Here is a 25,426-nt window from a genome sequence, read left to right on the forward strand (position 1 = left end):
GTGTTTCTAGTAAAAAAGAAATCTGGTACATGTCGGATCGGTTCGAAGTTCAAGCCGCCTTTCAACATTCCGTACTGTGGCAAATTCACTTGTCTAATTTCATTGGCGTTATTCACAATCATTATCCAAAGAACAAATTGTTTGATTTTATAAAAATGACGTCTTGGATGGTCCCTCAATTAACCAACGATCAAAGATCAGCCCATTCCTGAGGCCATTACAGTGTTCACTGATGGCTCCAGTAATGGCAACGCTGGTTATATAGGTCCTACAGTCAAGCTTATTTCTACCTCTTATACTTCTGCTCAAAAGGCAGAGTTAATTGCTGTGATTACTGCCTTACAGGATTTCCTCAAACCTTTAAATACTCTCTCTGATTCTACTTAACGTGGGAAAGAGAATATGCTTGTGTTTCTCCAGGAGATCATCAAAAGAAAACCATAGGGAAAAGATGTCTGTGTCAGAGACTGCCCTCAGACGTGGTGAGATCTATGCCAACTCCTCAGAAGCAGGCACACCAAATCACAATGAGTCAAATTCAATCCTCTCTGATGGCAATAGAGACCCAGCTAACTAATCCCCCTTCTAATTATCTTTCTTTTTCTCCTTACGAACCTAAAAACCTCACCATTTCTATTAGCCTGAAAATAACATCCCTCTGTTTTTCTCCTCCTCCTTCAGCACTCAATCTCGCTTACAATAGGTAATGATTCTCCTCTTTATACTTTCTGTCTCACCAATTTCCTCTCACACTGATTTACCTGCTACACATAATTATTCTTATTGGGCTTATGTGCCTTTTCCTCCACTTATTCGACCTCTCACCTGGATGAATGCTCCTGCAGAAATCTATACTAATGATAGTATGTGGATGCCTGGAGCTACATATGACTGTTGCCCAATTCAACCAAGAGAAGAAGGCACTGAATTTAATGTTCCTATGGGTTATAAATACCACCCTCTGTGCCTCGGACATGCACCTGCTTGTACTCATCTAGAAACTCAAGTCTGGGCTGCTTATCTTCCAGATAAATCAGCTACAGAGGAACCGGGATATTTGGTCTCTGGCCTCCCTTTCTCCTTTAAAACAAATGAAAGAGGGAGTAATGGGAGATACCCCATACTTTCATTATAAGCCTGCAGGAAAACCATGCCCTAAAAATTTTGAGGGCCCATCTAAAACTTTAATTTGGGAAGACCGTGTTAACTCACATGCAGTAATATTAAAAAATGACTCATATGGTTTAGTAATAGACCGGGCACCAAAGGGCTATTTAAAAAACAATTGCTCATCTGGCGGAAAGGAATGCCTGGAGGCTACTTATTTTATTTCTTATCGGGAGAACGAGAATCATCATTCTACTTTGCATAGGAAGTTCAGCTCATTCTTTCCCTTAAAATGGGAAGATAAAAGCATTACCCCTATGAGGCCTAATATGATACTCCCCATTCTGAGCCCAGAACACCCAGAACTTTGGAAATTGGCTATTGCCATGTCTGGACTGTGAGTATGGGAAGGGGAAACTATTCTGTCTGTTGTCCCCACTACCATCCCCGTCTCTCATTCTCAACATAGATTCAGACATTCTGCTTTACTTACCTCCAAGCTGACTGTTCCCGTACAGAGTTGTGTTAAGCCTCCTTACATACTGTTAGTTGGAAATATCAAAATTTGGACGAACAATCAAACTGTCCAATGCATTAACTGTCATTTATACACTTATATTAACTCCCATTTTGACTCCAGGAAAAGTGTAACGTTGGTTTGAGCTCGAGAAGGAATCTGGATTCCGGTAACTTTGCCCAGACCTTGGGAATCCTCCCCCTCAATACATTTAATTAATGAAGTGTTACAGGAAATTCTAAAAAGATCTAAGAGATTTGTTTGCACTTTAATCGCTGTGATCATGGGCCCAATTACAGTCACTGCAATAGCCACCACTGCCGGGAATGGCGTTACATCAGTCTATTCAAACGGCTCATTTTGTTAATGATTGGCAAGCCAATTCCACCCAAATGTGGAATTCTCAACAAGGCATTGATCAAAAATTGGCTAATCAAATTAATGATTTAAAGCCATCTGTTATTTGGCTTGGAGATCAGGTAATGAGTCTCAAACATCACATGCAAATGCAGTGCCACTGGAATACCTCTGATTTCTGTATCACTCCGTATTCCTATAAGGAGACTGATGATTCATGGGAAATGGTCAAAGGACACCTTCTGGGTAGGGAAGATAATTTATCATTGGACATAACTAAATTAAAGAAACAAATTTTTGAAGCCTCTCAAACTCATTTATCTGTTGTGCCTGGAGCTGAGGCATTAGATCAGGTGGCAGAAAATCTTTATGGATTAAACCCCATGACTTGGATTAAGTCTATTGGGGGCTCCACTGTAGTAAATTTTGGAATTATGTTTCTCTGTTTAATCGGCTTGTTTTTAGTGTGCCGGACCAGTCAAAGAATCCTGTATCAAAATCGAGAGAACAAACAAGCCTTCATCGCCGTGGCACATTTATATAAAAAGAAAGGGAGAAAAATCATAGTTTTTTGTCACTGTATTTCATTCATTTTAACCACTATATGTTATTTTATTGGATGTGAATATATGAATATATCACATTTACCCTGTTTATGTGCTTTTCTGTTTTTCCAGTTTTTGCTATTGTGAACAGTGCCACTATGAATATTTTACATGTCTTTGGTGAAACATGTGCACAAGTACTAGATTTCTTTTGTTTATTTACCTAAGATATAGAATTACTGAGTCATGGGGTAGGCAAATGTTCTGCTGTGGTAATGCCAAACTGTTTTCTAAATCACTGCATCAAATTATCCTTCAAAAAGTAGTGTATAATAGGTACTGTGAATCTACAAGCGTTCCAACACTTGGTATTGTGCGAGTTTATAATTTTTGCTAATTAAATGGGTATAAAAATGTATCCTATTGCATTCTTCCTATATGTTTCCCTGATCATCAGGGATTGTTACTTTGTGTTTCATTGAACACGTAGGTTTTCTCACACATATGTTTGGTGAAATATCTTGCCCACATTTTCTTGGATTTTTTTTTTTTTTTTTTTTTTTTTTGATATGGAGTCTCGCTTTGTCGCCCAGGCTGGAGTGCAGTGGCGCCATCTCGGCTCACTGCAAGCTCCACCTCCCGGGTTCACACCATTCTCCTGCCTCAGCCTCCGAGTAGCTGGGACTACAGGCGCCCGCCACCTCGCCCGGCTAATTTTTTGTATTTTTAGTAGAGACGGGGTTTCACCGTGTTAGCCAGGATGGTCTCGATCTCCCGACCTCGTGATCCGCCCGCCTCGGCCTCCCAAAGTGCTGGGATTACAGGCTTGAGCCACCGCGACCGGCCTTTCTTGGATATTTTTGAGTTCTTATTGGCATAAGAATAATTCATGCCTTTTTGATACCAATTCTTTAACAATAGTAAATATTGTAAATACGTTTTCCTAGTTTGAAATGTCTTTTCATTTTCTTCAAGCTTTGCTTTTATAACCAAAAATTTTTACTTGGAAAAGTTGCAGTTATTCATTCTTCCTTTTATGGTCAATTTTTCTCTGTTTTATTTTATAAGTATTTCCCTATCTTAAAGTTTAGGAGAAATCACTTATATTTTTCTATCAAGGATTTAAAGTATGAAATTGATTTTTGTATATCATGAGAGGTAGGAATTCAAATTTACATGAGTATACTATTTTCCCAGCTTTATTCATTGAATTTCTTCCTTACCCACTTTTCAGACACAATACACCTCTCGTGTATGAGTTCCACGCATGTGTGGGTCAACCTCTGAGCTCTATGTTATTCTGTTAGTCTAATTGTCTGTCTCTGCAATAGTATCACATGATCTTAATTACCATAGCTCTATAAAAAGACCTATTATCTAAATAATAAGTCCATCCTTCATACATATGCTCTCAAAATTCTTCTGGCAATTTTTCCCTGTAATCTTCTATATAAATATTATAAATGGATTATCAAGTTTCTTTCTTTTTAGATTTTAACATGATTTGCCTTAAATCTATGCATCAATTTGAGAAAAACTAACATTTTTAAGATATAAAGATATAGTTATGGTATATCTCCCCATTTATTTAAGTCTTTCATACTTTTTAATACAGTTTCATAATTATACTGTGGAAGTCTTAACATCATTTGTTAAATTTATTTCTATGTATGTATTACTGTTCCTTGGTTTTATCTTCATCTTTGCCCTTGATGTTCTTTGGTGAACCAAAAAGCCTTAATTTGACATAATCAAGCTAGTTAATTTTTCATCTTTATCCTTTTGGGTTTTTGTTAAAGTGTTTCATGACTCTAGATTGCACAGATATCTTTCTACATTATATTCCATTCTCTTTGTAGTTTTATGTTTCTTATCAGTCTTTAATCTAGTTGTAGTACACTTGTTTATATATTGTTAACTAGAAATTCAGTTTTGTTTTTCTCCACATAATGATCTAGTAGAAATAATTCACATTTCCTGCATGGATTGGTGATGACACTTTAATCATATATTAAATTTCTGTTTGTAGAACAAAATAGTGACATTGATTAATTTTTCTTTCTTAAGTTTTTATATCTACTTTATTATTGACTGCAAGATGAAAGTGATTGACAAGAATCAAAGTATACATTTAAAAAATGTTCAAGTGACATAGAATTGTACATATATATTGTTTGCAACATGATGTTCTGAAGTACATACACATTGTGAAATAGTTAAATCTAGCTAATTAACAAATATATTGTCTCAGTTATCATTTTTGTGGTGAGAACACTTAACCTCCAATTTTTACATTTTCAAGAATTCGATGTATTGTAATTAACTGTAGCCACCATGCTACACAATAGATCTCATGAGCTTATTCCTATCTAACTATAATTATATGTCCTTTAACCAACATCTCCCTGTCCTGCTTTTCCCCTGACTACCCCAGCCTCTGGAAACCACCATTCTACTCCCTGCTTCTATGAGATTAGCTTTGTTCAACTCCACATATGAGTGAGATCATGTAGTATTTGTCTTTCTGCGCCAGTCCTACTTCACTTAACATGATGCTTTCTAGGTTCATCCATGCTGATTTTATTTTTTTATGACTGAATAGTATTCCACTGTATATACAGGTGAAATTTTCTTCATCCATTCATCTGTTGATGAATACTTAGGTTGATTCCATATTTTGATTATTGGAAATAGTGCTGCAGTAAACATGGGAGTGCACATCTCTTTGACATACTGATTTCCTTTTCTTCGGATATATACCCAGTTCTAAAATTGCTGGATCATATGGAAGTTTTACTTTTAATTTTTTGAGGAAATTCCAGACTATTTTCCATAATGGCTGTACTAATTTACATTCTCAGAAACAGTGTGTAGGGTTCCCTTTTCCCCACCTCTATTCCAACATTTGTTACCTCTTGACTTTTGACAATAGCCATTCTAACAGAAGTGAGGTAATATCTCACTGTGGTTTCGACTTACATTTCTCTGATGATTAGTGATGTTGGGCATTTATTCACGTACTTGTTGGCAATTCACATGCCTTCTTTTGAGAAGCGTCTATTCAGATTTTTTGTCCATTTTTCAGTCAGGTCATTAATTTTCTTGCTGTTGAACTGTTTAAGTTTCTTATATATTTTGGATATTAACCTCTTATTGTATGGTGTGCAAATCCTGTTCTGTGGATTTTCTCTTCACTCTGCTGGTTGTTTCCTTTGCTGTGTGAAAGCTTTTCAGTTTAATTGTTCTATTTTTCTATTTTTGCTTTTATTGCCTGTTCTTTTGTGGTCACATCCAGAAAATCATTGCCCAGACCAATGGCATGGAACTTCTCTGTTAGGTTTTCTTCTAGTAGGTTTCATGGTTTCAGGTATTACATTTAAGTCTTTAATCCAATTGAGTTGTTTGCTGTATATGATGAGAGATAAGTGTCTGTTTTCATTCTTATGTATGTGGATATTCAGCTTTCCCAATAACTTATTGAAAAAACTGTTCTTTCCCCATTATGTGTTCTTGGTACCTTTGATAAAAATCAGTTGGCAATACAATTTCTCAGCTCTTTATTCTATTCCATTGGTCTATGTGTCTATTTTTATGCCAGTGTCATGTTGTTTTGGTTATTATAGTTTTGTAATATATTTTTATATCAGATAGTGCTATGGTAGTGTGATGCCTCCAGCTTTGTTATTTTTGCTAAAGATTGCTTTTGCTATTTAGGATCTTTTTTGGCTCCATAAGAAGTTTAGGATTTTTTTTCTATTTTTGTGAAAAATGTCACTGGTATTTTGATAGGGACTGCATTGAATCTGCAGATAACTTTGTGTAGTATGAACATTTTACAATATTTATTCTTCTGATTCATGAACACAAGATGTCTTTCCATATATTTGTTTCTTCAGTTTTTTTCATCAATATTTCTTAGTCTTCAGTGGAGATTTTTCACCTCCCTCATTAAACTTATTCCTAAATATTTTATCTTTTGTAGCTATTGTAAATGAGATTGATTTCTTCATTTCTTTTTCAGATAGTTTGCTATTAGTGTACAGGGACATTGCTGATTTTTTGTGTATTGATTTTGTGCACTGCAATTTTGCTGAATTTATATACTAGATTTAACAGGTTTTTGAGGGAGTCAGAATACACATTTTAATGAAACCCATTATAATGAATTATCTATAAAAAGAGTTATCATATGTTTTCATTTATAAATGCCATCTCAGATTAATTAATAATGTTGCCTCAACTTGTTCTCAAGAGTGTCATTTCAAAAAATTAGGGGTGGTGAAAATTAAGTATTTATGAATATAATCACATCTTTGACCACTGAGCACTTTTGACCACTTTCACCATTTGGGACACCTGAGAGCAGTGGAAGCCAAATCTGACACTACAGTTTTGAATGGTTACCCATTCAAAATGATGGGAGCTCCTAAGCTTAACAAACTCCATATTAAGCAAGTTAAAAATATCCACACATTAAAGTGAAATCTCAGAAAATCAAGGGAAAAGAAGAAAAACATTACATAGAAAGGAGAAACAATTTACCAGATTCCTTAAAATCAGCAATGAACAATTGAAGGTATTGGTGCAATATTTTTTAAAGTGTTGAGAGAGAATTAACTTTGTAGCTAAATCTCTATACTTTCCAAAACTCATTATTCAAAAGTAAGTATGAATGATTGGCCTGATGACTCACGCCTATAATCCCAGAACTTTGGGAGGCTGAGGCAGTCAGACTGCTTCAGCCTATTTAGTTCAAGACCAGCTTAGACAACATAGTGAAACCCAGTCTCTACCAAAAAAATTCAAAAAATTAGCCAGGCATGGTGGTGTGCACCTGTAGTCCCAGCTATTTGGGAGGCTAGGAAGCTCCCTTGAGTCTGGGAGGTGGAGGTTGCAGCTGAGATCCTGCTACTGCATCCAGCCTCGGTGACAGAGTAAGACTCTGCCAAAAAAAAAAAAAAAAGTAAGTATGATAAGTATGAAATAAAGACTTTTCAGCCATACAGACTCCAATGTTTCACAGGATTGGGTATTACTGGAAGGGATGGGGATGAGGATGGGGATGGAACCTAAGCTAGACTGAAAAGAAAATAATCAACCAAGATAACAAGTAAGTGAACCCAAGAAGTAGGCTGTGAGAAAAGAAGGCTAGTCAAAGAAATCATTGCATAAAATAAAACAAATAACAGTAAATATTTATTTATAATTTATCATATCCAATTGTGTAATCACTTTAAATGATTTGATTCATTTAATCTTTCTACCACCCTAAGAGGCAGGTATTATTATTCTCATTTATCAAATGTGAAAACTGAAGTGCAGAGAGGTCAAGCAACTTATTCAAAGTCACACAGCTAGTAGATGATGAAGAATAGACATGAGCCAAGGCAGTTTAGCTTTGCCCTTAATCAACCTACTCTATTACATCTCAGTAAGTATAAAGCATAGGAGAACAATAATACATAATTATGATAAGATTTCTTACAGCAATTTCAAGTGCAGCTTCAGAAAATAAAAACATAGTAACCCAGTGGGCAAGAGAAAAGATGGGAAAAAGAGAGAAGGGAAATTTAAAAAATGTTTTTTTATCTTGAGTAATAATATACAGATATGGATTAAATTTGACTATATTTTTTAAACTATGATGTTGGTTATATTTTAATATTTAATAATAAAGTTGGTTATAGTTGTATGTTTTGTGGAAAACCAGTGAAAATATTAATTGAAACCTATTGACTATAAAGATGTAAACTGTAGCATCAGTGCTCAACTAAATGGTGGTGATGGTGTGCTAAAGAGAATATATCTGAGACATTATTTAGATTTTGTCGTGCCTCTTTTTCTATCTTAGCACTCTATCCTTCTCAACAATTTTGGGAGCTTATCAATGTTTTTTTCATTAATGCTTTTTCTGCTCAGATTATTAGAGTTTGTTTCTGCTGTTTGCAAATAACGACCCTACTTAGTGCAATTTCTAAAACTGTAGAGAAAAAAAAAAAAAACGAGAAAAAATAAAAATTAAAAAAAAAAATCTAAAAGAAGGTGAAAAAAGAAACAAAGATGGAGAATCAAAAAACACAAGATAATATAGCAGAAATATGTCCAAATACATTAGTAACAATAAATGTGACTGGGTTAAACCTAGCCTTTCCTTAAAAGTCTAAGACTTTTTTTAAAGGCCAAGACTCAAAGAATCTTTCAAAAGTTAACTTTATGCTATTTTTATTTACAAGAATTTGACCAAAAAAATATGCAATTTAATGTAAAGAAATGAAAACATATATTCCAGAAAAATTATAATTTAGAGTTCAGCATTCTTAGTTGCTTTCTAAAAGCAATAAACTTATTTTTCATTCCTTTTCACCTCTACCTACATTTTTGCATACAACATTGAATCATTATTCCAATTATTTATATCTGATAATGAGGCTCCTTGTTTTCTTATCTGGAATGGGAACATTTTTATCCCTAAACTTTCCTGACACCTCAATTAAGTTAAAATGTTAATCCCTATATAGAATAAAACATATCATATTAAGCAAAGAAAACCCTAAAAATGTGAGACTTAGTTGAACTCAGAATCCTCTCATCTTAGACCTTCCATTGTGGAGTTCAGGCAAAAGAGAGTTGACATTATGTCAACAGAGCATAGGAAGTATAATATGGAACCAAAAACTAGAGAGACCTGGGTTTAAATCCAAGCTTTGCCACTGACTAGGTATGTGACATTGAATAAAGCTTTTGATTTTGCTGAGCCTAAGTTTCCTATGCACAAAATAGATATGAACATCTCTATTTGTAGGGATTTTATAAAGATTTAATTAGATAATTAATCAAAACAGTTGTTCTCAACCTAATTGGAATCACCTTGGGAACTTTAGCAAGTAATGTTGGCTGGGTCCCTTCCCTAGAGTTTCTGGATGTAATTGATCTGGAATATAACCTGGGCTTTCAGTTTTTCAAAAGCTACCCATATTATTGTAATGTACAGCTAAAGTTGAGAAACACTGATCTAAACATATAGTCTAGTTTATTAAATAGTATATAGAAAGCATGACAAAATTATTACTAGGAAGATGATGAGGAGGATAATGATGATGATGATAATGATGATGAAAAAGATGATAAATTTCAGCTATACATTTCTGGTATTGAAGTTGGCCTAGTGTGATTATTCTTCTACAGAACTCAAGAGAAAAAGAAGTGGTATGGTTTGAATCTGTGTCCCCACCCAAATCTCAAGTTCAATTGTAATCCCTAGTATTGGAATTAGGCCTGGTGGGAGGCGATTGGATCATGGAGGTGGATCCTTCATGAATGGTTGAGCACCATCCCTTTGGTCAATGAAATGTGAGTAGAATAGATATCAATTCTAGATGGTAGCCTTTAAAAGCCTTAGACCTTTGGTGTTACTATAACAATATACCATAGACTGGTTAGTTTGTAAAGAACAGAAATTATTTCATTATGTCCTGATAGAGTTCTCATGAGATCTGGTTGTTTAAATGTGTAGCACCTTCCCCTTCTCTCTCTTCCTACTGTTCCAGCCGTGTGAAGATGCCTGCTCTGACTTTGCCTTCTGCCATGATTCAAAACTCCCTGAGGCCTCCCCAAAAGCAGATACTGCTATGCTTCCCATACAGCCTGTGGAATCATGAATCAATTAAACCTCTTTACTTGTAGACTACCCAGTCTCATGTATTTTTATATAACAATGTGAGAATGAACTAACATAAGAAGTCACTTAGTATGGAGATTGCCAGAAACTTCATAGTAATACATGTATACTATTTTCATAGCTTTTAATTTCCAATCCTATACAAACTATGAAATAAATATTACAATGTTTTTTGGAGTGAAAAACACTCATAGTTTAATTGTTTTACAAATGATAGGTTAGGGAGCTAAACCAGAATGCAAATTTTAATCTATTTATCCCAACTTCAGTACTATTTCTATTATGTCACAGTTGTCCACAGTGGACAAAAGTAAACAGTTCAGCTTCTTCATAAACTGAATTTAGAAAAAAATTTCTAAGTCTGGAAAATACTCCAGAAATCACATGATGACTAGAGCAAAGGGTTAAATTGCTTCAGCCACTAAAGATCTCATTAGCATATGAGTGGTTTGAAGCTAAAGACTATTTTTTGTTTGTCATTATATCCCTAGTGACTTGCATAGTACTTGGCACTTAATAGGAGCTCAATAAATATCTGTTGGATGGATACTCAAAGGCTCTAAAATGAATCATTTTTAGCAATTTAATGAAAGTTTTTTAAAAAAGGTATTAATATCTGAAAATAAAAACTCCAAATTCTTACTTTCAGTGAAAATTAATGACCATAAGGATTTATTCCATGTATATCAATCCAAGAAAGTACTTGGAGCAGAAAACAGAAGTTACCATGGACCCTCTGTCTGTACATATATACACATACATATGCATATATATGTATAAACTAATTCAAAGATACTATTTAATATATACAGAAATTGCCTATATACTGATTTTTAAATTACTTTACAAATTTTTCATTTTATCAGCAGAATAAGTCTATGATGCTTTCCCTCGGTTTCAACTAAGATTGAAACTGGATATGTAAGTATTTTTTAACTTCAAATACCATAAGATTACCTAAGATTTTGCCTACAAATAGAAAGTAAAAATCATTATTACTGCTAACAAAGATGAAGTATAAAAATGTGAAATGGCTAAGATTAGAAAAAACTTTTAATGTAAGTGTAAGTAAGAAACAAACATTATTATGCAGAAAATAGTTTTCTATCTAAAATAAATTATTAATAATGGTTCTTTGGCATATTATTGAGTCACCATAATATTAAATGTATAGTAGAAGAGTTTACTGTGTAAATATTAAAATGTATAACATATAGAACAATAATTGTACGTCATTAAGCTAGTGTCATTCTTTTATTTATTTTTTAGCTAGTGTTACTGATACAAAGCATTTAGGTGATGGCCATGTATGTTACTTTAAGATAGAAGAATGTGCACATCATTTCCTGGTGAATAGTAATATAAGAATTCAGATACTTTTGAAATCATATTTCAGAATATAGTAATACTGTTTTCTGAGGGGCAAGGGGCAGGGCAGGGGGAATCATGTTCTGTCCTCCACTTAGAGACAGGCATTTAGTAGTAACATGGAAAGTTCACATGATATCCCACAATTTAAGAGGTCACATGATTTCAAAGTCTCTGGCCCTCAGGGAACTCAGGTAAGGGTTGGTGTAAAAGCAGGATTAAGCTTGACTTGAAGGCAGTAAATAATTGGATTGGGAAAGAAAAATGGGTTGGAAATTCCAAGCAGTAGAAAAACATGCTCAAAAGTAACTCTAAGTTATAGAGAGAAACATCAAAGAGGTCTAGTAAAGAGTGGAAGACAGACTTGGAAGTATTAGAACCGGAAAGAGGATTTTGAACAGAAACTTCCAGAGTCAATTTTATCCCAATTGCCAATTAGCAACCTGTATCACAGGGGATAGACTACGTTATGAAGAGGTTTAAAACAAAAATGTTAGTTCCTTAAAATAAAACTTTTTTTGCGGGTTCTTGCTACATGTTCATCTCAGGTTGGTGAGGGGTCTACTTCATGTTGTCCTCAATCAGGGATGCAGCCTGAACCATCAGAAACATTTCCACCATCTAAAATGTCACCGTGGAAGGGGGACAGGGAAGAGATATGCATACACAGGCTCCGCTATGGTTTGAATGTTTTTGTTTCTCCCTAAATTTATGTTGAAACTTAATCCTCAATATGACGGCATTAAGAGGTGAGGCCTTTTGGGAGGTGATTAGGCCACGGCAGCTCCATGTTCATGAAGGGATCAGGGCTTGCAGGGGCTAGTCCATTCCCCTATTTTGCCATTCTGCCTTGCCCCATGTGTGGACACAAGGTTCACCCTTCTACCACGTGAAGATACAGCAAGAAGTTCCTCCTCAGATATCAGACTTGCTGGTGCCTTGATCTTGGACTTTCCAGCCTCCAGAACTGCTTGAAAATAATTTCTGTTCTTTATAAACTAACCAGTCTACGGTATATTGTTACAGTAACACCGAAGGTCTAAGGCTTTTAAAGGCTACCATCTATAAGTGATATCTATTCTCACATTTCATTGACCAAAACAAATTACACTATTATATCCAATTTCACAGAAGTAGGGAAAAGTAACCATATCATGTGCCTAGAGGAAGGAGAACTGGAAATACTGATGGAGAGCCCTAATGACCACTTAGAATGTCTGATGCTTTTACATATTATGTAATTAAACATTTGTTCTGGAAAAACACTTGGTTGTAGAATGCAAAATACAAGAAAGGGATACATCTGGAGATAGGGAAGCCTATTATTACAACTGTCTAGGTGTAGCAATAAAAATCCAAACTGGGGAAAAGAAAGGAAGCACCACAGTGAGAGATATTATGGAGGAATAAATGTGAAAAATCTGTTAATTGACAGGCATAAGGGAAAATAAAATTGTGAAGATGATTAAGAGATTTCAAGCCTCGATAAAAGATGTTTCTTTTTAAAATAAAGTTCAAGGAGGCCACTTTGGGGAAAAGATGAGTTTAGTTTCATACATAAGTACTGTCAGATGGAAGAATAAGAATGAAGGAAGATTGGGCTCCTGGAGAATTTGAGGTGCAATGTGTTCTCATTGGAGGTGTCAGCTGATCCTGTGTGAAGTTATGAATACCAGATGACTCTTCAGAGTGGTCCTGCTTTAGAGTGAGAAGACTGGCCCTTTAAACCTGTAAGGGGGATGCCCATGGTCAAAGTGGCTCTCCTGGCTGAGACAATTCCTGAAGAGGGCTAACTGTCTGTGCACATCATAGCATCTGCTGCAATTACTGATGCCTACATTTAACATATGTGAAGACGAGAGAAAACTTCAGAAAAAAAGATGTTCAGAATACCTAAAGGAAATATAAATATTTTGTGAGGTAAACTATTTTCTTAGGATTGGTATTCCCATAGGTTAACCTTTCACTTATCTGAGCTGACCCTATGTATAATTCACAAGCATGATATTCCTGGGGGAAAAATCATAAACCATGGCCTCCATGTCAAGCAGCTTGAAAAGTACACGGGGATTCAAGCTATCAGAACTCTTGTTATCTTAATAGCTCATTCAGGTTTCACCTCTGAGATTTTAATCAAGCACCTGTGCTATGTGGAGAATGGCAAGCTGGTCATAGCAAAATCTGGAGTAGACAGTTTCATTTCTGGAGTGATTTAATTAGTATCTGGCATTTCACATTAATTGGAAGTTCAGACAATGAGGCATTGTTTAAAGCAGTGAGAAATCTTTGGCATAATTATTCAAATATTAGGTGTGCTTATCATTGCACAAGGGTGGAGATCAAAAACACAGAGGCAAGATTTGTTTTAAGATTAAGGGAGAAGAAGTACAGCCTGGTGGCTATATTTCATAATAATGTATTACATATTAAAGTTTACTAAGAGAGTAGATCTTAAGTATTTTCACCACACACACAAAAAGATAACTCTGTGAAATGATAGATTTATTAATTAGCTTGATTGTGCTAACAGTTTCTCAATGCATATGTATATCAAAACACCACATTATATACATTAAATATATTGTTTATTTTTCAATTATATCCCAATAAAGTTGGAAAATACAATAAAGAGAGAAGGATGTGTTAGGTAATTGCCATATTAAGAGACATAAATCTAAACAAAAAAGAAGAAAAATGTTATTCTAAAAAATATCAAACCAGCTTGTATTATTTGTCTCTATTTCTATAAAATTTTGTTTACATGTATGTATCAAAGTAGGAAAAACATATATGAATATCTCCTAGTATATAGGGTATCTATGATGTATGAAGTGAAGAACAGCAAAAGCAAGCCGAAAGGAAATGTATATATTATTTTATTCTACTATTTGAAAATAAAATAACCAATCAACCAACCAAAAACTCCATTTTTTTCACTTATATGCCTTGTATTCATTTGTGTGAACATAGAAGAGTAAACTTGGTAATCTTATGAAAATGGGGGTGAAAACGATGTGATAATTGGCATTTTAATCACATTGCTGTTGCATATTATTTCATCAGTTACAACACAGAAGTATACATTTTCTAATTTGAAAAACATCATATAAAGAAATTCATGCAAATTTTAAAAAGATAGAATGATGCCTGAAGCCTATTCTGAAAGCTGAATTTTAGAACAACTTTCTAAAAGCAAACCGGACAGCCATTGAGAAGAACTAAACACCTTGCAGGAGTTTGACATCCAGAAAGAAACACGCATATACGGTACAGGAATAAATAAGGGTTCTTTTGTCTACAGCAGTCAAGTCAGTCTTGGTCTAAGGTAGCAATCTGAGCTAATCAGCCTGTCCTATCCATATAGGGCCATTCAGAATAGATAGATTCGTCTTACCCAAAGTGGTGAAAAGAAAAGAGGAAATAAAGATTGATTTTATGAATTGCCAGGGTTAGTTTTGGTAGAAAGAATTTGTTTAGATGTTGCCTTATCGAGTTATTTGGTTCAATAAGTGTTGCTCCGTAAGAGTTGCTTAAAAATTTTTGAAACATTGTAAGGTTATTACAAAAATATAAAGCAGAAGCTTTTTCAGATTGGGAGCTATGACAGCAGAGGAAAATCATAATTGGAAGCAGATTAAGGAAAGATACTGGATTAACTGACGATTTACAGTAGACTAAAAGATGCTAGAAGTCACTATTAAAATTCCACAAGTGGATCCCATTTTGGAAGTGGAAAAATTGAGCATTATAAAGGTGTCTGAATTGTGAATTATAGCAAAATTATAAAGTAGAATAAATTAAAATCAAATAGAACACATACATAAAGATGCCACTAAATTTCTCTCAGTGTTCAGAAAATTTAAACTTTGTAATAATATTTTAAAATGTCTCCAAATGTTAGCTTTTATAGCTTACAGATTAATTGAAAGTTTTCTTTCAAAAATGAATTGTGTGTAATCATGTCCCTTAGAGCTTTCTGCATCAAAAATATCTACTAAATTCAGCGCTATCTTATTTATCTGGCTCCTACGTAGCCAGGTCTCCAGTTTTTCTGGATGGATTTAGTGTACAAGTAAACCTATTTTCTTAAAAATGAGGCCAATACATAAGAAGAAAATTCTATTAGGGAAAAGCACCTATAATCTTAGCTGAATGATCTAAAAAAAATTACATCCACTTTTCATGAAATGAAAACCACAGGACTTCATAAATTCTTTCTTTGTAGAGGACAACTTGGTGTATCTGAAAGCATGTTCTGTCTGTACAATATATAAAAACAACTCAGAACAGCCTGGGCAACTCAGTTAAGGCGAGAAGAGATCCCACCGTGCAAACTTAAGTCCTGTGCAGACAATTCCGAGATTATTTATTGCACATTGGTGTTACAGGGAATGAAAGCGACTAATTGTGCATAATCATTTTTTCAAATGTCTTCCACATCAAATATATCCACTAAATTCAGCACTACATGATTTTTTGTTGCTACCAACCTACCCAAGTGTCTAGATTATGTGGATTGATTGTAGGTGCAACCCTCTGAGTTCTGCACTGTGCCAATCACTATGCTAAGCACCTTCACACACATCATAATACAGTAGATAGCACAGTCCTCCCCTATAGGCTTCATTCTCCCCATTTTATAGATGAGTAAGCTGAAGGCAACAAATAGTAAGCAACTTTTCCAAGGTCATAGAACTGTTGAGTGACTAGATTAGGTTTTGAGCCTTAGTAAGTGTGCTTCCAATGCCCAGATTATTTCTACTGTATTATGCTGTCTCTAGGAGGTTATAATTCAAGGTGCCTCTTCTTTTTTGCATTAAAAAGATCAAAATGATTAGGCTAAACTCTTTAGCTTTCTTTTATTTCTACTCAGGAGAAGGATGGACTAATGAGCTAGAGTGACCAGTTAATGAAACCACTGGTGATTTAATGAAGACACCGCTGAGACATTTTACAGAATGACCAAATTCACTATATTTCATTACATTTAAAAAACTCTATAAATATGCATGTATACATAATTTTACATAATTATATAAATGGAATCCCCCTTCTCATCAGCCACTACCAGACACTCATCTTCACCTAGGAACTTCCTCCACGTTCACCCTACATTTGGACATTTGTTGTTGGTTTTCGAGGTACAACATTTTTTTTTATATTCCTCTGTTTTCCTTCTCATCTTCTCCCCAGGGAACAATGCCCATGTAAATAATCTACTACATATCTATTTATAGCTTTTCATATTCATATCATTATATGAAACATACGTATATGAATATTCATATCCAACATTACTTATAATATCTATAAATATAAGAAGTTATGTTCTTCTTTTGTAAATATTAGTTCATATCATGCCTACTTTTCTTCATTCTACATTTTTTAATCAATAATACCTAGGACATGATTGGGCATGGTGGCTGATGCCTGTAATCTCAGCACTTTGGGAAGATTAGGTGAGAGGATGGCTTGAGGGCAGAAGTTTGAGATCAGCCTAAGCAACATAGCGTGACTGTTTCTATGAAAAAATAAAAATTAGACAGGCCTGGTGGCACCCGCACATATGCAGGAGGCTGAGGTGGGGGTATCACTTGAGTCCAGAAGACTGAGGCTGCAGTGAGCATGATTGCACCACTGCACTCCAACCTGATGACAGAGAGATCCTGTCTCCAAACAAAACAAAATAATAATAAAAAATTAATAATAATATTTAGGGCGAAGCCCTCTACGTCAACTAGTATACTCTCTGAGTCATTATTTTTAGTGTTTTTATTATACTTACCAATGCAGCAATAAATATTCATGTACGTATATTTTTATTTGCTGATGTTTTTATTTCTATGAAAGAGATTCCCAGGAGTACATACCTGGAATATAGTATATGTAGTCTTGATTTTAACCAGTGTTATCAAATATTTTACAGGAAGGATGCAATTATTCACATTGCCAGATAACAATTGTGAAGAATATCCTTTTCTCTAAATATTCCTGGCAGCACTAGTTAAGTTTTGATGGGAATAAAATGATACAGCACTGTTACTTTAATTTAAATATCCCTTGCTACTATAACATTTGGACATTTTTGACAGCGTTTATTCACATGGGTTTAGTTTTTGCTTATTTTCTATGAAATTGTTTACTTTCTTATTTTGTAAGTTTTTAAATATGGTTTGGAACCCTTTGTTCAATAAAGATACGTGGAACTGTTTGTTTTTGTTTTATTACAAAAGCCTATCATTTATTTATTATTTCGGGTCTCTGGCCGAAGTTTTAAATTAAATTTAGTCAAGTAAGTCTATCTTTCCTTTTAAAAGTGTTTGGATCTTCTGCCTTGGTTAAAAGTTTCTCCTGATCCTATATTGTCAATATTATCACTTGCATGTCCTCTGAGATTATTGTTGCCTTATAGTTTTCTATTTAGATACTTAATTTAACCTAGCATTTCAGAATTATATAGAATTTTTTCTAGATAGATAACAATTTGCTGCTATCATTTATTAAATTCATCATCCTTTCCTGCTTAACTGAAATGTTAACCTTTGTTGTACGTTAAATTCATAAACATTCTGGTGATGAGGATGCAGGAAAACACTACCCACCCCCGAAATACGATACCTCGGAAATTGAGAAAACAGCAGAAGTAGGAAGGCCGCTCTCATCTTCCCCTCACCTTTCACCCCTGAAGCAAGCCAGAAAACCTAGAAGGTCACTTTCTGATCTTTTCCCTCCTTTCTCTCCAAAGACTCTCTTATGACAAGTGTCCTTCCTGATACCTGGATAAGAGAAATGTCATACAGAGACGCCAAGAATCTGGACAGACTTTTGTTACTCCCAGTGTATTACCATTAGATCACACTCCCTTTTGTCCACACATCTACACAACTGCCTGCTCTTCATCAAACCTGAGCATAAAAATATACCTTTTCTCTCTTTCTTTGGGTCTTCATTTCTGATGTCTCCTATGTCACATAAACTTATATTAAATATATTTGTATGCTTTTCATATCTGTCCTTTATAATAGGGGTCTCAGCCATGAACCTAGCGATGGGTGAGGAAAGAAATGTTTTCTCTCCTACACTGGCATCCCTTCCTGGAAACTTTACATCTTATAATTTAGAATTCCATATTATCCAAGAAGCACAGTGGCACCAATTTTTAAAAAAACTTTATTGCTTATCAAATGTAAATTGAGTATAAGATGGAATAAGAACTTTGAAAATAAAAGAGCGTGGTAATTCCTATCCCAAAGGGACTTATCAGTTATTAGAAAGTAATAGGACGATATGGGATGTACACAAAAAGTGTTAATCAACATTACCATGTCAGATCTATGAGGTCTATTATGACAAGACAAAACTATGGGAGAAGCAGTTGATGATGTGTGGTTTCATATCAGAAGGAATGAAAACAGTGTAGCCTGCAATGTGCAGAATAAACTTTGGTGGAAGGGGGCAGACATAGCCCTTAAAATGAAATTAGATCATTAACACCAGAATTTAGAAGCTCTGAATATTTCAGCATCCAAACAGAATTTCCAAAGTTTGTTTACATAGAAAAAAAAGAAAATATTTGTTGACAATACCACACACAATAACTGATATCAACTACCAATGAAAAATGCACAATGTAAAAATAATATGCAACAGCGATTGCTTAATATTTCACATTTTGATCTTAAATATATTTTTCATACTTTTTTGAATTATGATATTGCCTTAAAATTCTATTTTATAACATTTAAAAGCAATCATCTAAGGTAAGTGTAGACATCTCTTTGAATAGTGAGATCCAGCTAGTTTCTATCCATTAATTCATGTAAAATTCCTGTAATATATGAAAATAGGAGAAGACAGGACCCAAGTTTTGTTTTTGTTTTTGTTTCTCTTCGCTTGTGATGTGTGAAGACTGCTGCCAATTGGTAGTAGGGGTACTCCATCATTATATCATTAATAGATCTCACCAGAACAAGGTTTCATTACTGTGGATATTGGATAAGGCTCTGCCAGAAGGCTTTCAATACCCTAAGGATAAGATGTGCTAAGTCCCCAAATTAGGTGCAGCCGTCTTTGGGCAAGAATTTGAGGTTTGCAGGGATGTTTATGCTGGGGTTTGAGAAGCCTTGATCAAGATATTTCCCTAGGGTGACAAATCCATAATTGCACTTATCAGCTTTAGGCTGCCTTGATTAATGCAACCTTCTGTGATTTATCACCCAGAATATTTTTAAACAGGTGCTCTCTCTTCATTGTAATAGACTGGAGTTTTTCAGAAGTGACAACAGTGGCTTCTTTTATTTATTTGTTTTGTGAAATTCAATGAGAACACATTACAAGCAAAAATACCCAGTCATTTTGTAGAGACCTGAGGTTAGTGTAGTTAGTTTTGTAGAGGCCTGGGGTTAGAGAGTTAGTTGACGTCAGCCTGTGATGATTTCTATCTGACTTTCTTGACCCTTTAAAAAGAAGTTGTTGCTTTTTAAAATGTTACTCCCTACCTCCAGACACCTAACATTCATAGCATATTGTCTTGGATCCCAGATCTTCTTATCCTTGGAGAATCTCGAAACTAGCTGCCTTCTATATAAGAATCAAATATAGCATACCAAAGAGCCTTGACAGAAAAATCACTCACTACACACACACACACACAACACACACACACATGCAACATTGGTCATACTTTATGAGAACTTTTAAACGATGAAAAAATATGTTAGAAATCTAAAGTTAACTTGCGCAAGTGGTATACAGCTATGCACACCAATTTTACCATTTTAGTGTTTAGAGTAGTCTGGACCCAGCTGGAGTAACAAATTCTTTTCACTACTTTAAAGTTGTGCCAAACATATTTCTATAGGGAAGCAGTAAATCACAGTGGATCAGAATGTAGTCCCTCAGTGTCAACATCTCGAAATGTAAACCTGGCCTCACCACTTACTAGCTGTATGACCTTGGAAAAAATTAATTAACCTCTCTGTGACCAAATTTTCTCATTTGTGGAGTTGAAAACTACCTACTTCACAGGACTATTATGAGGATTGAATCACATAAAATATGTGGAAAGATCTACATATTTTAATTAAAAAAAAAAAGCACTATTTAACTTATTAAGGGACTACAGATTGTCTTAAGTCAAGAGCACCTTCTATTTTTAAAGATCAGCTTACTTAGGTTCTTATCTATTTATTAAAACACATGAGATGGACAACACTTACCAGTACTTTGAGGAACCCACAAACTGGGAGTAAATAAAATTTTTTTTTCAAACATCTGGTCTGTTTAACCTAGGCTGCTGTCTCATTAGATATACTGGTTTCTCACTATGAAAGAGTAAGTTTAGAATGAGCTGGAAATTCACTATTTGAAAATCTATATACCTCATCTTGTGTTTCCTTCCAGAGAAACAGAAAAGAGAGAGAGAGAGAGAGAGAGAGAGAGAGAGAGAGTAAAGATAATGGGTGAGTAACGCATGAAGCAAAATCTAAGACTTCCGGAAAGCCCTGTGAGCTAAGCAAAGATGAAAGTATTTTCTGGTTGTGAGGGAAGAATGTGAGTGCTTAATGGCTCAAGTTGCCCACAGATTCCTGGGATAGTGTGGGATATCAATCTACTTTGTTTAATTCTGTAGAACTGCTACTCCCAAACCTAGCAGCATGTCAGAATCTTTTTGAAGAGTGTCTTTAAAACGTACAGATTCTTGAACCCTGTCCAGGCCAACAGAATCAGTATCTCCAATGATATAGCCCTGAAATATATGTTTTAAAAAAGTTTTTATAGTAGTTCTTATAGACAACTATATTCGATAATGAAGAACCAGAGATTTTTTAAATAAACTTTTGTTTTTACATTGGAATCAGTTTGGATGACACTACTGAGTTCTCATATACCTTGACTCATTTGCCCTTATTGTTAACGTTTTATATAATAATCATGGCACACATATCAAAACCAGAAAATTAACACTGGCAAATTACTAATGTATTTTTTATATTTCTGAGTCCATTACAGGATTCTATAACACTTTTAATCGTCATGCCTCCTTAGTCTCCTCTGGCCTGTGGCAGTTTCTCAGTTTTTCAAAACTTTGAGAACTTTGAAGCCTGTCCTCAATGTAGATTTTCCTCTTTTTTAGACTGAAGTATTTGTTTTGGAAACGAGTGCCATAGAGGCAAAGTGCCCCTTTCTCATATCTTATTAGAGAGTACATGATACCAACATAACATCACTGGTGGTATTAACCTCCATCATTTGATTAAGGCAGTGTCCACCAGATCACTCCTCTGTTAGGTTACTATTTTTCCATTCTCATACTCTGTTCATTAGAAATGTCTTTAAATCTAGTCAAGGGTTGGCTGTATGCGTGTTGAAGGGGTGGTGTGGAGAGATGAATCAAGCTCCACTTCCTGGAGGAAGGAGTATAAGTGAAGGTTTATGATCAAAGTAGTACTTCCAGAAAACTGGGTTAATTAGGTACATTGGGGGAAGGAGACTATTGGTTGGGAAACCAGTGGCAAAACTCAAACCAGAGGAAATGAGGACCTGAACAAAAGCAAAGGCATTGGTGAAAAGGAACATATATCTTAAAAATATCGTGGAAGCGAAAGAAACCATGGTTACTGATTAGACATGTGGGAGAGAGAGACAAATATATATTTGCCAGATATACTCAGGTTTTGATCCTGAGTAACTTAGAAGAGGGTAATGCAGTGAAGAACAGAGAAAGAGGACACCTTTGGTTGGGACATACAGAATTCAAAGGCTTGTGGACATCAAGGTAGACATGTTGAACAAGCAGTTAGAAATTGAATCACAAAACAATTTACCTCCTTGTGAATTATGCTATCTTCCAGGGTCCATTATACAGCACAAGGCTGCCTCTCCTGCTCTCCAGTCATACTTCCAAGAAAACTGCTCACTCTCAGAACCAAGGTTCAACTTATACATTGTGGTTTGGGTAGAGGTAAGAGGAAACACCCTCAAATAGATTTGGATCATTCCAGATGTCCTATAAATGAAATTAGACATTTGCTCAATTATCACCATCTCACTGTAAAAGCAATGAATCTACCTTCATTGTGAAGATTTGGGGACTAGAATTAATGAGTACAGTAACCTTATGGATAGAACCTTCAGAGTTTTTCATTATCTATGTGAAGAGATAATTCTAAGATATTTGAGATCTAGTATCTGTCAGCTTGGGAACTCATGTGTAGTCCCAAGACTAGACAAGGAAACCCTTATTAGTATTTTTATTTTCCATTTCAAATAAAAATGGTATGTGTTAAAAAAAAAAAACTGAGCTGGTTCAAGCTGTAAAGCATGTCTTAATTATATGTTTGGTAATACCTGAAAGCCAGAAGATTCCCAGAAAAAAAGAAAAAAAGTGTTGATTAAGTATTTTCCCCTTTTGAGGGTAGATAGAAAGAATAAAAGGAATTTCAAAGTCTCAGGTTGTTAGGAAGCTGCAAAGGTGATTTCTTTTTCTCCATTCCTTCACCTTAGCAAGGTGATAAGGCAGATGAGGGGAAGTAGGAGGCACAGGACCATGAAAATGGACCCAAGGTGATGGGGCTCTGTTCTCTTATAAATGGTCATCCTTCCAGGATATCCTTTCTCGCAGGCTGCTTCAGCATCTACTGACTGATCTCTGAAATTCGTTTCTCTCATTTCACCTTCATAGCTCAGAGTTTGTAATCCATCCATTTTGTGCTGTTAATGATAAACCACTTGTAAAGATCAGTTTAATTTCTAATATAAATAATACAAAATAAGAGATGAAAATATTAGGTACACAGACTTTAAGAAATTTTTTAAAAAAATTTTCCCTCTCATTTTTTTTTGTTGTTTAAAACCTTTTTCACTTCTTCCTCTCTTTTCCTCATTTATCATCTTATTTCTTATTTACAGTTTTACTTGTTTGTGATAGTGGCAGGATGATATTAATTTCAAAATCCTTAGAAACATAATTTGTTGAATCTAAAAGTTAAAGGTGGCTTTGTGCTTAGCTTTTTCCTAGAAAGATCTAATATTAAAATGTGACTTGCTATTATAAACCTTTTAGTGTAAATTATGAGCTTTAAAAAGAAATGAGAAAGCCTTCCTGAGAAAATGGTCTTTATCATGCTATATCCTACGAGCATCCTGTGGCCACTCAGCACTCACATTCTCTTTTACCAACCTATCTCTGTTTCCCTTTCATTATTATGCTCTCACCTTCACTCTGCTGAATATTGCTTTCTTGTCCAATCACCAACAAACACTTATCTTTGCCTGGAAACCTCTTCCATATTTGTTTTTCAACACTCAGAGCTTCACATTTTATGTTTTTCTCATACCTCTCATTTTTATTTTCACTTACATTTTGCCTTTTCCCTCCCCCTTTCTGGGATGATTATTAAAGCATGACTCTGCCCTTACTCAGCTGTTGAGCATAACCTACCACCCATTTTTCCTAAAACATTTAGTAGTGATTTAAAAAGAATAAAACAATAGGAAAAGAGATTGAGGATACATAGTTCTTTCAATCTAGACCTGTGATTATCAACCATTTTGCAGTCATGGGCTGCTTTGAGAATCTGCTTAAAACTAGGAACATTTCGCCAGAAAGATTCACACAATTGCATAACACTTACTGCTGTAGTCTGTTTTGTGTTGCTGTAAAAGAATACCACAGACTGCACAATTTATAAACAATAGAGTTTATTTAGTTCACAGCTCTAGAGACTGGAAAGTCCAAGAGCAGGGTGCTGCATCTGTTGAGAGCCTTCATGCTGTGTCATCTCTCCGGGCCTAATCACCTCGTAACAGTCCTATCTCTCAATATCATCACAATGGCAATTACATTTCAACACTAGTTTTGGAGGGGACATTCAAACCATGGCATATATCAATCTAGGTACACAGATTCCCTGAAACAAGGTGAGTCACTGCTTTTCCAAGTAAGCTAAATTATATCTTACATGAAAATGGTCAATTAGAAATCACTGTCCTTGAACAGCATTATTTGGGTGATTCTAGAACTATTCCTAAGGAACTGTTCCCTAATGTTAAGCCCACAAAGCATAATGGGATACATTTCAAGAAGCACATCCAAGAAATTCATTATTTTATTAAAGGAAGATACATTGTTCAGCAGTTTGTTCACTGATTCACATCACACTAAGCTTCAGAAATCCCTGTGTTTTACTACCAGGAAGCCTGTGCCAGGCACATTCCCACTTCTAGATTCTCCTACCTGACCTTGTCTTCTTTAGAGATGTGCAGGGTTGACACTCACCTCCTCGAGGTGTTTCCTCAACTACAACCCCATAGTTTCTAATATTCTTGTAAAGGTGCTCATCCAAACGCTCCCCTTCTTTCTCATGTGACTCTGTGATGTGTGTTTCTAAAACATCTCTACCAAAGTGCCTATACTTGTAGAGATAGTGAGTGTATGAAGCAGGGGAGGAAAAATTTCTCCTCTACCTTGTTAGGGTTTCTGGCTGGGCCTAAAAATTAAACTGGTCTCAACAGATGAAGAGAAGAAAAGCATACACATTTTATTCAGGAAAATTTTATATGTACATGTGGGTTCTAAGGATATATTAAAGACTGAAAGAAACAGAGCCAAACACTTACATACAGGGTTGAACAAAGAGTAGTAAATTATGAAAATGTAACAAGACAAAGGAATCTGGTCTAAGACAGGTAATAGTGAAGAAGTAACTAGTAACTAGAAAGATAAAGGTTAATTTAACAAGGTTTGTTTGTATAGATTTCTCTTGGTCTCCACTCCCCATCTCTGGAGATGAACATGTCTTAGTTTCTCCAAATGCAGGGAAGACATCATTCACATGTAAGTTTTATTTCCTG

The 25,426-nt window shown here is 35.0% G+C and overlaps 2 long non-coding RNA genes across 5 annotated transcripts in view; one reads left to right on the forward strand and one right to left on the reverse strand.

The window, feature by feature from the left end:
• The window catches only part of LOC139361892 (uncharacterized), a 123,718-nt gene that overhangs the window by 56,888 nt on the left and 41,404 nt on the right, over positions 1-25,426 (forward strand). The window contains exon 4 of the long non-coding RNA XR_011619793.1: positions 22,426-22,535. This is a non-coding gene — a long non-coding RNA (uncharacterized lncRNA). The remainder of the gene's footprint in view (positions 1-22,425; positions 22,536-25,426) is intronic.
• LOC105470039 (uncharacterized) overlaps positions 1-25,426 on the reverse strand; it is a 223,466-nt gene that overhangs the window by 28,829 nt on the left and 169,211 nt on the right. For 2 of the 4 annotated variants that reach the window (XR_011619792.1, XR_011619785.1), the window contains one exon: positions 20,350-25,426. The exons of 1 other annotated variant lie outside the window; for it this stretch is intronic. This is a non-coding gene — a long non-coding RNA (uncharacterized lncRNA). Of the gene's footprint in view, positions 1-20,349 lie in introns of those variants that run through there. One more of the 4 variants, XR_011619782.1, reaches the window with a different exon arrangement.

The sequence above is a fragment of the Macaca nemestrina genome, chromosome 2, assembly GCF_043159975.1.
Source record: "Macaca nemestrina isolate mMacNem1 chromosome 2, mMacNem.hap1, whole genome shotgun sequence".
NCBI lineage: Eukaryota > Metazoa > Chordata > Mammalia > Primates > Cercopithecidae > Macaca > Macaca nemestrina.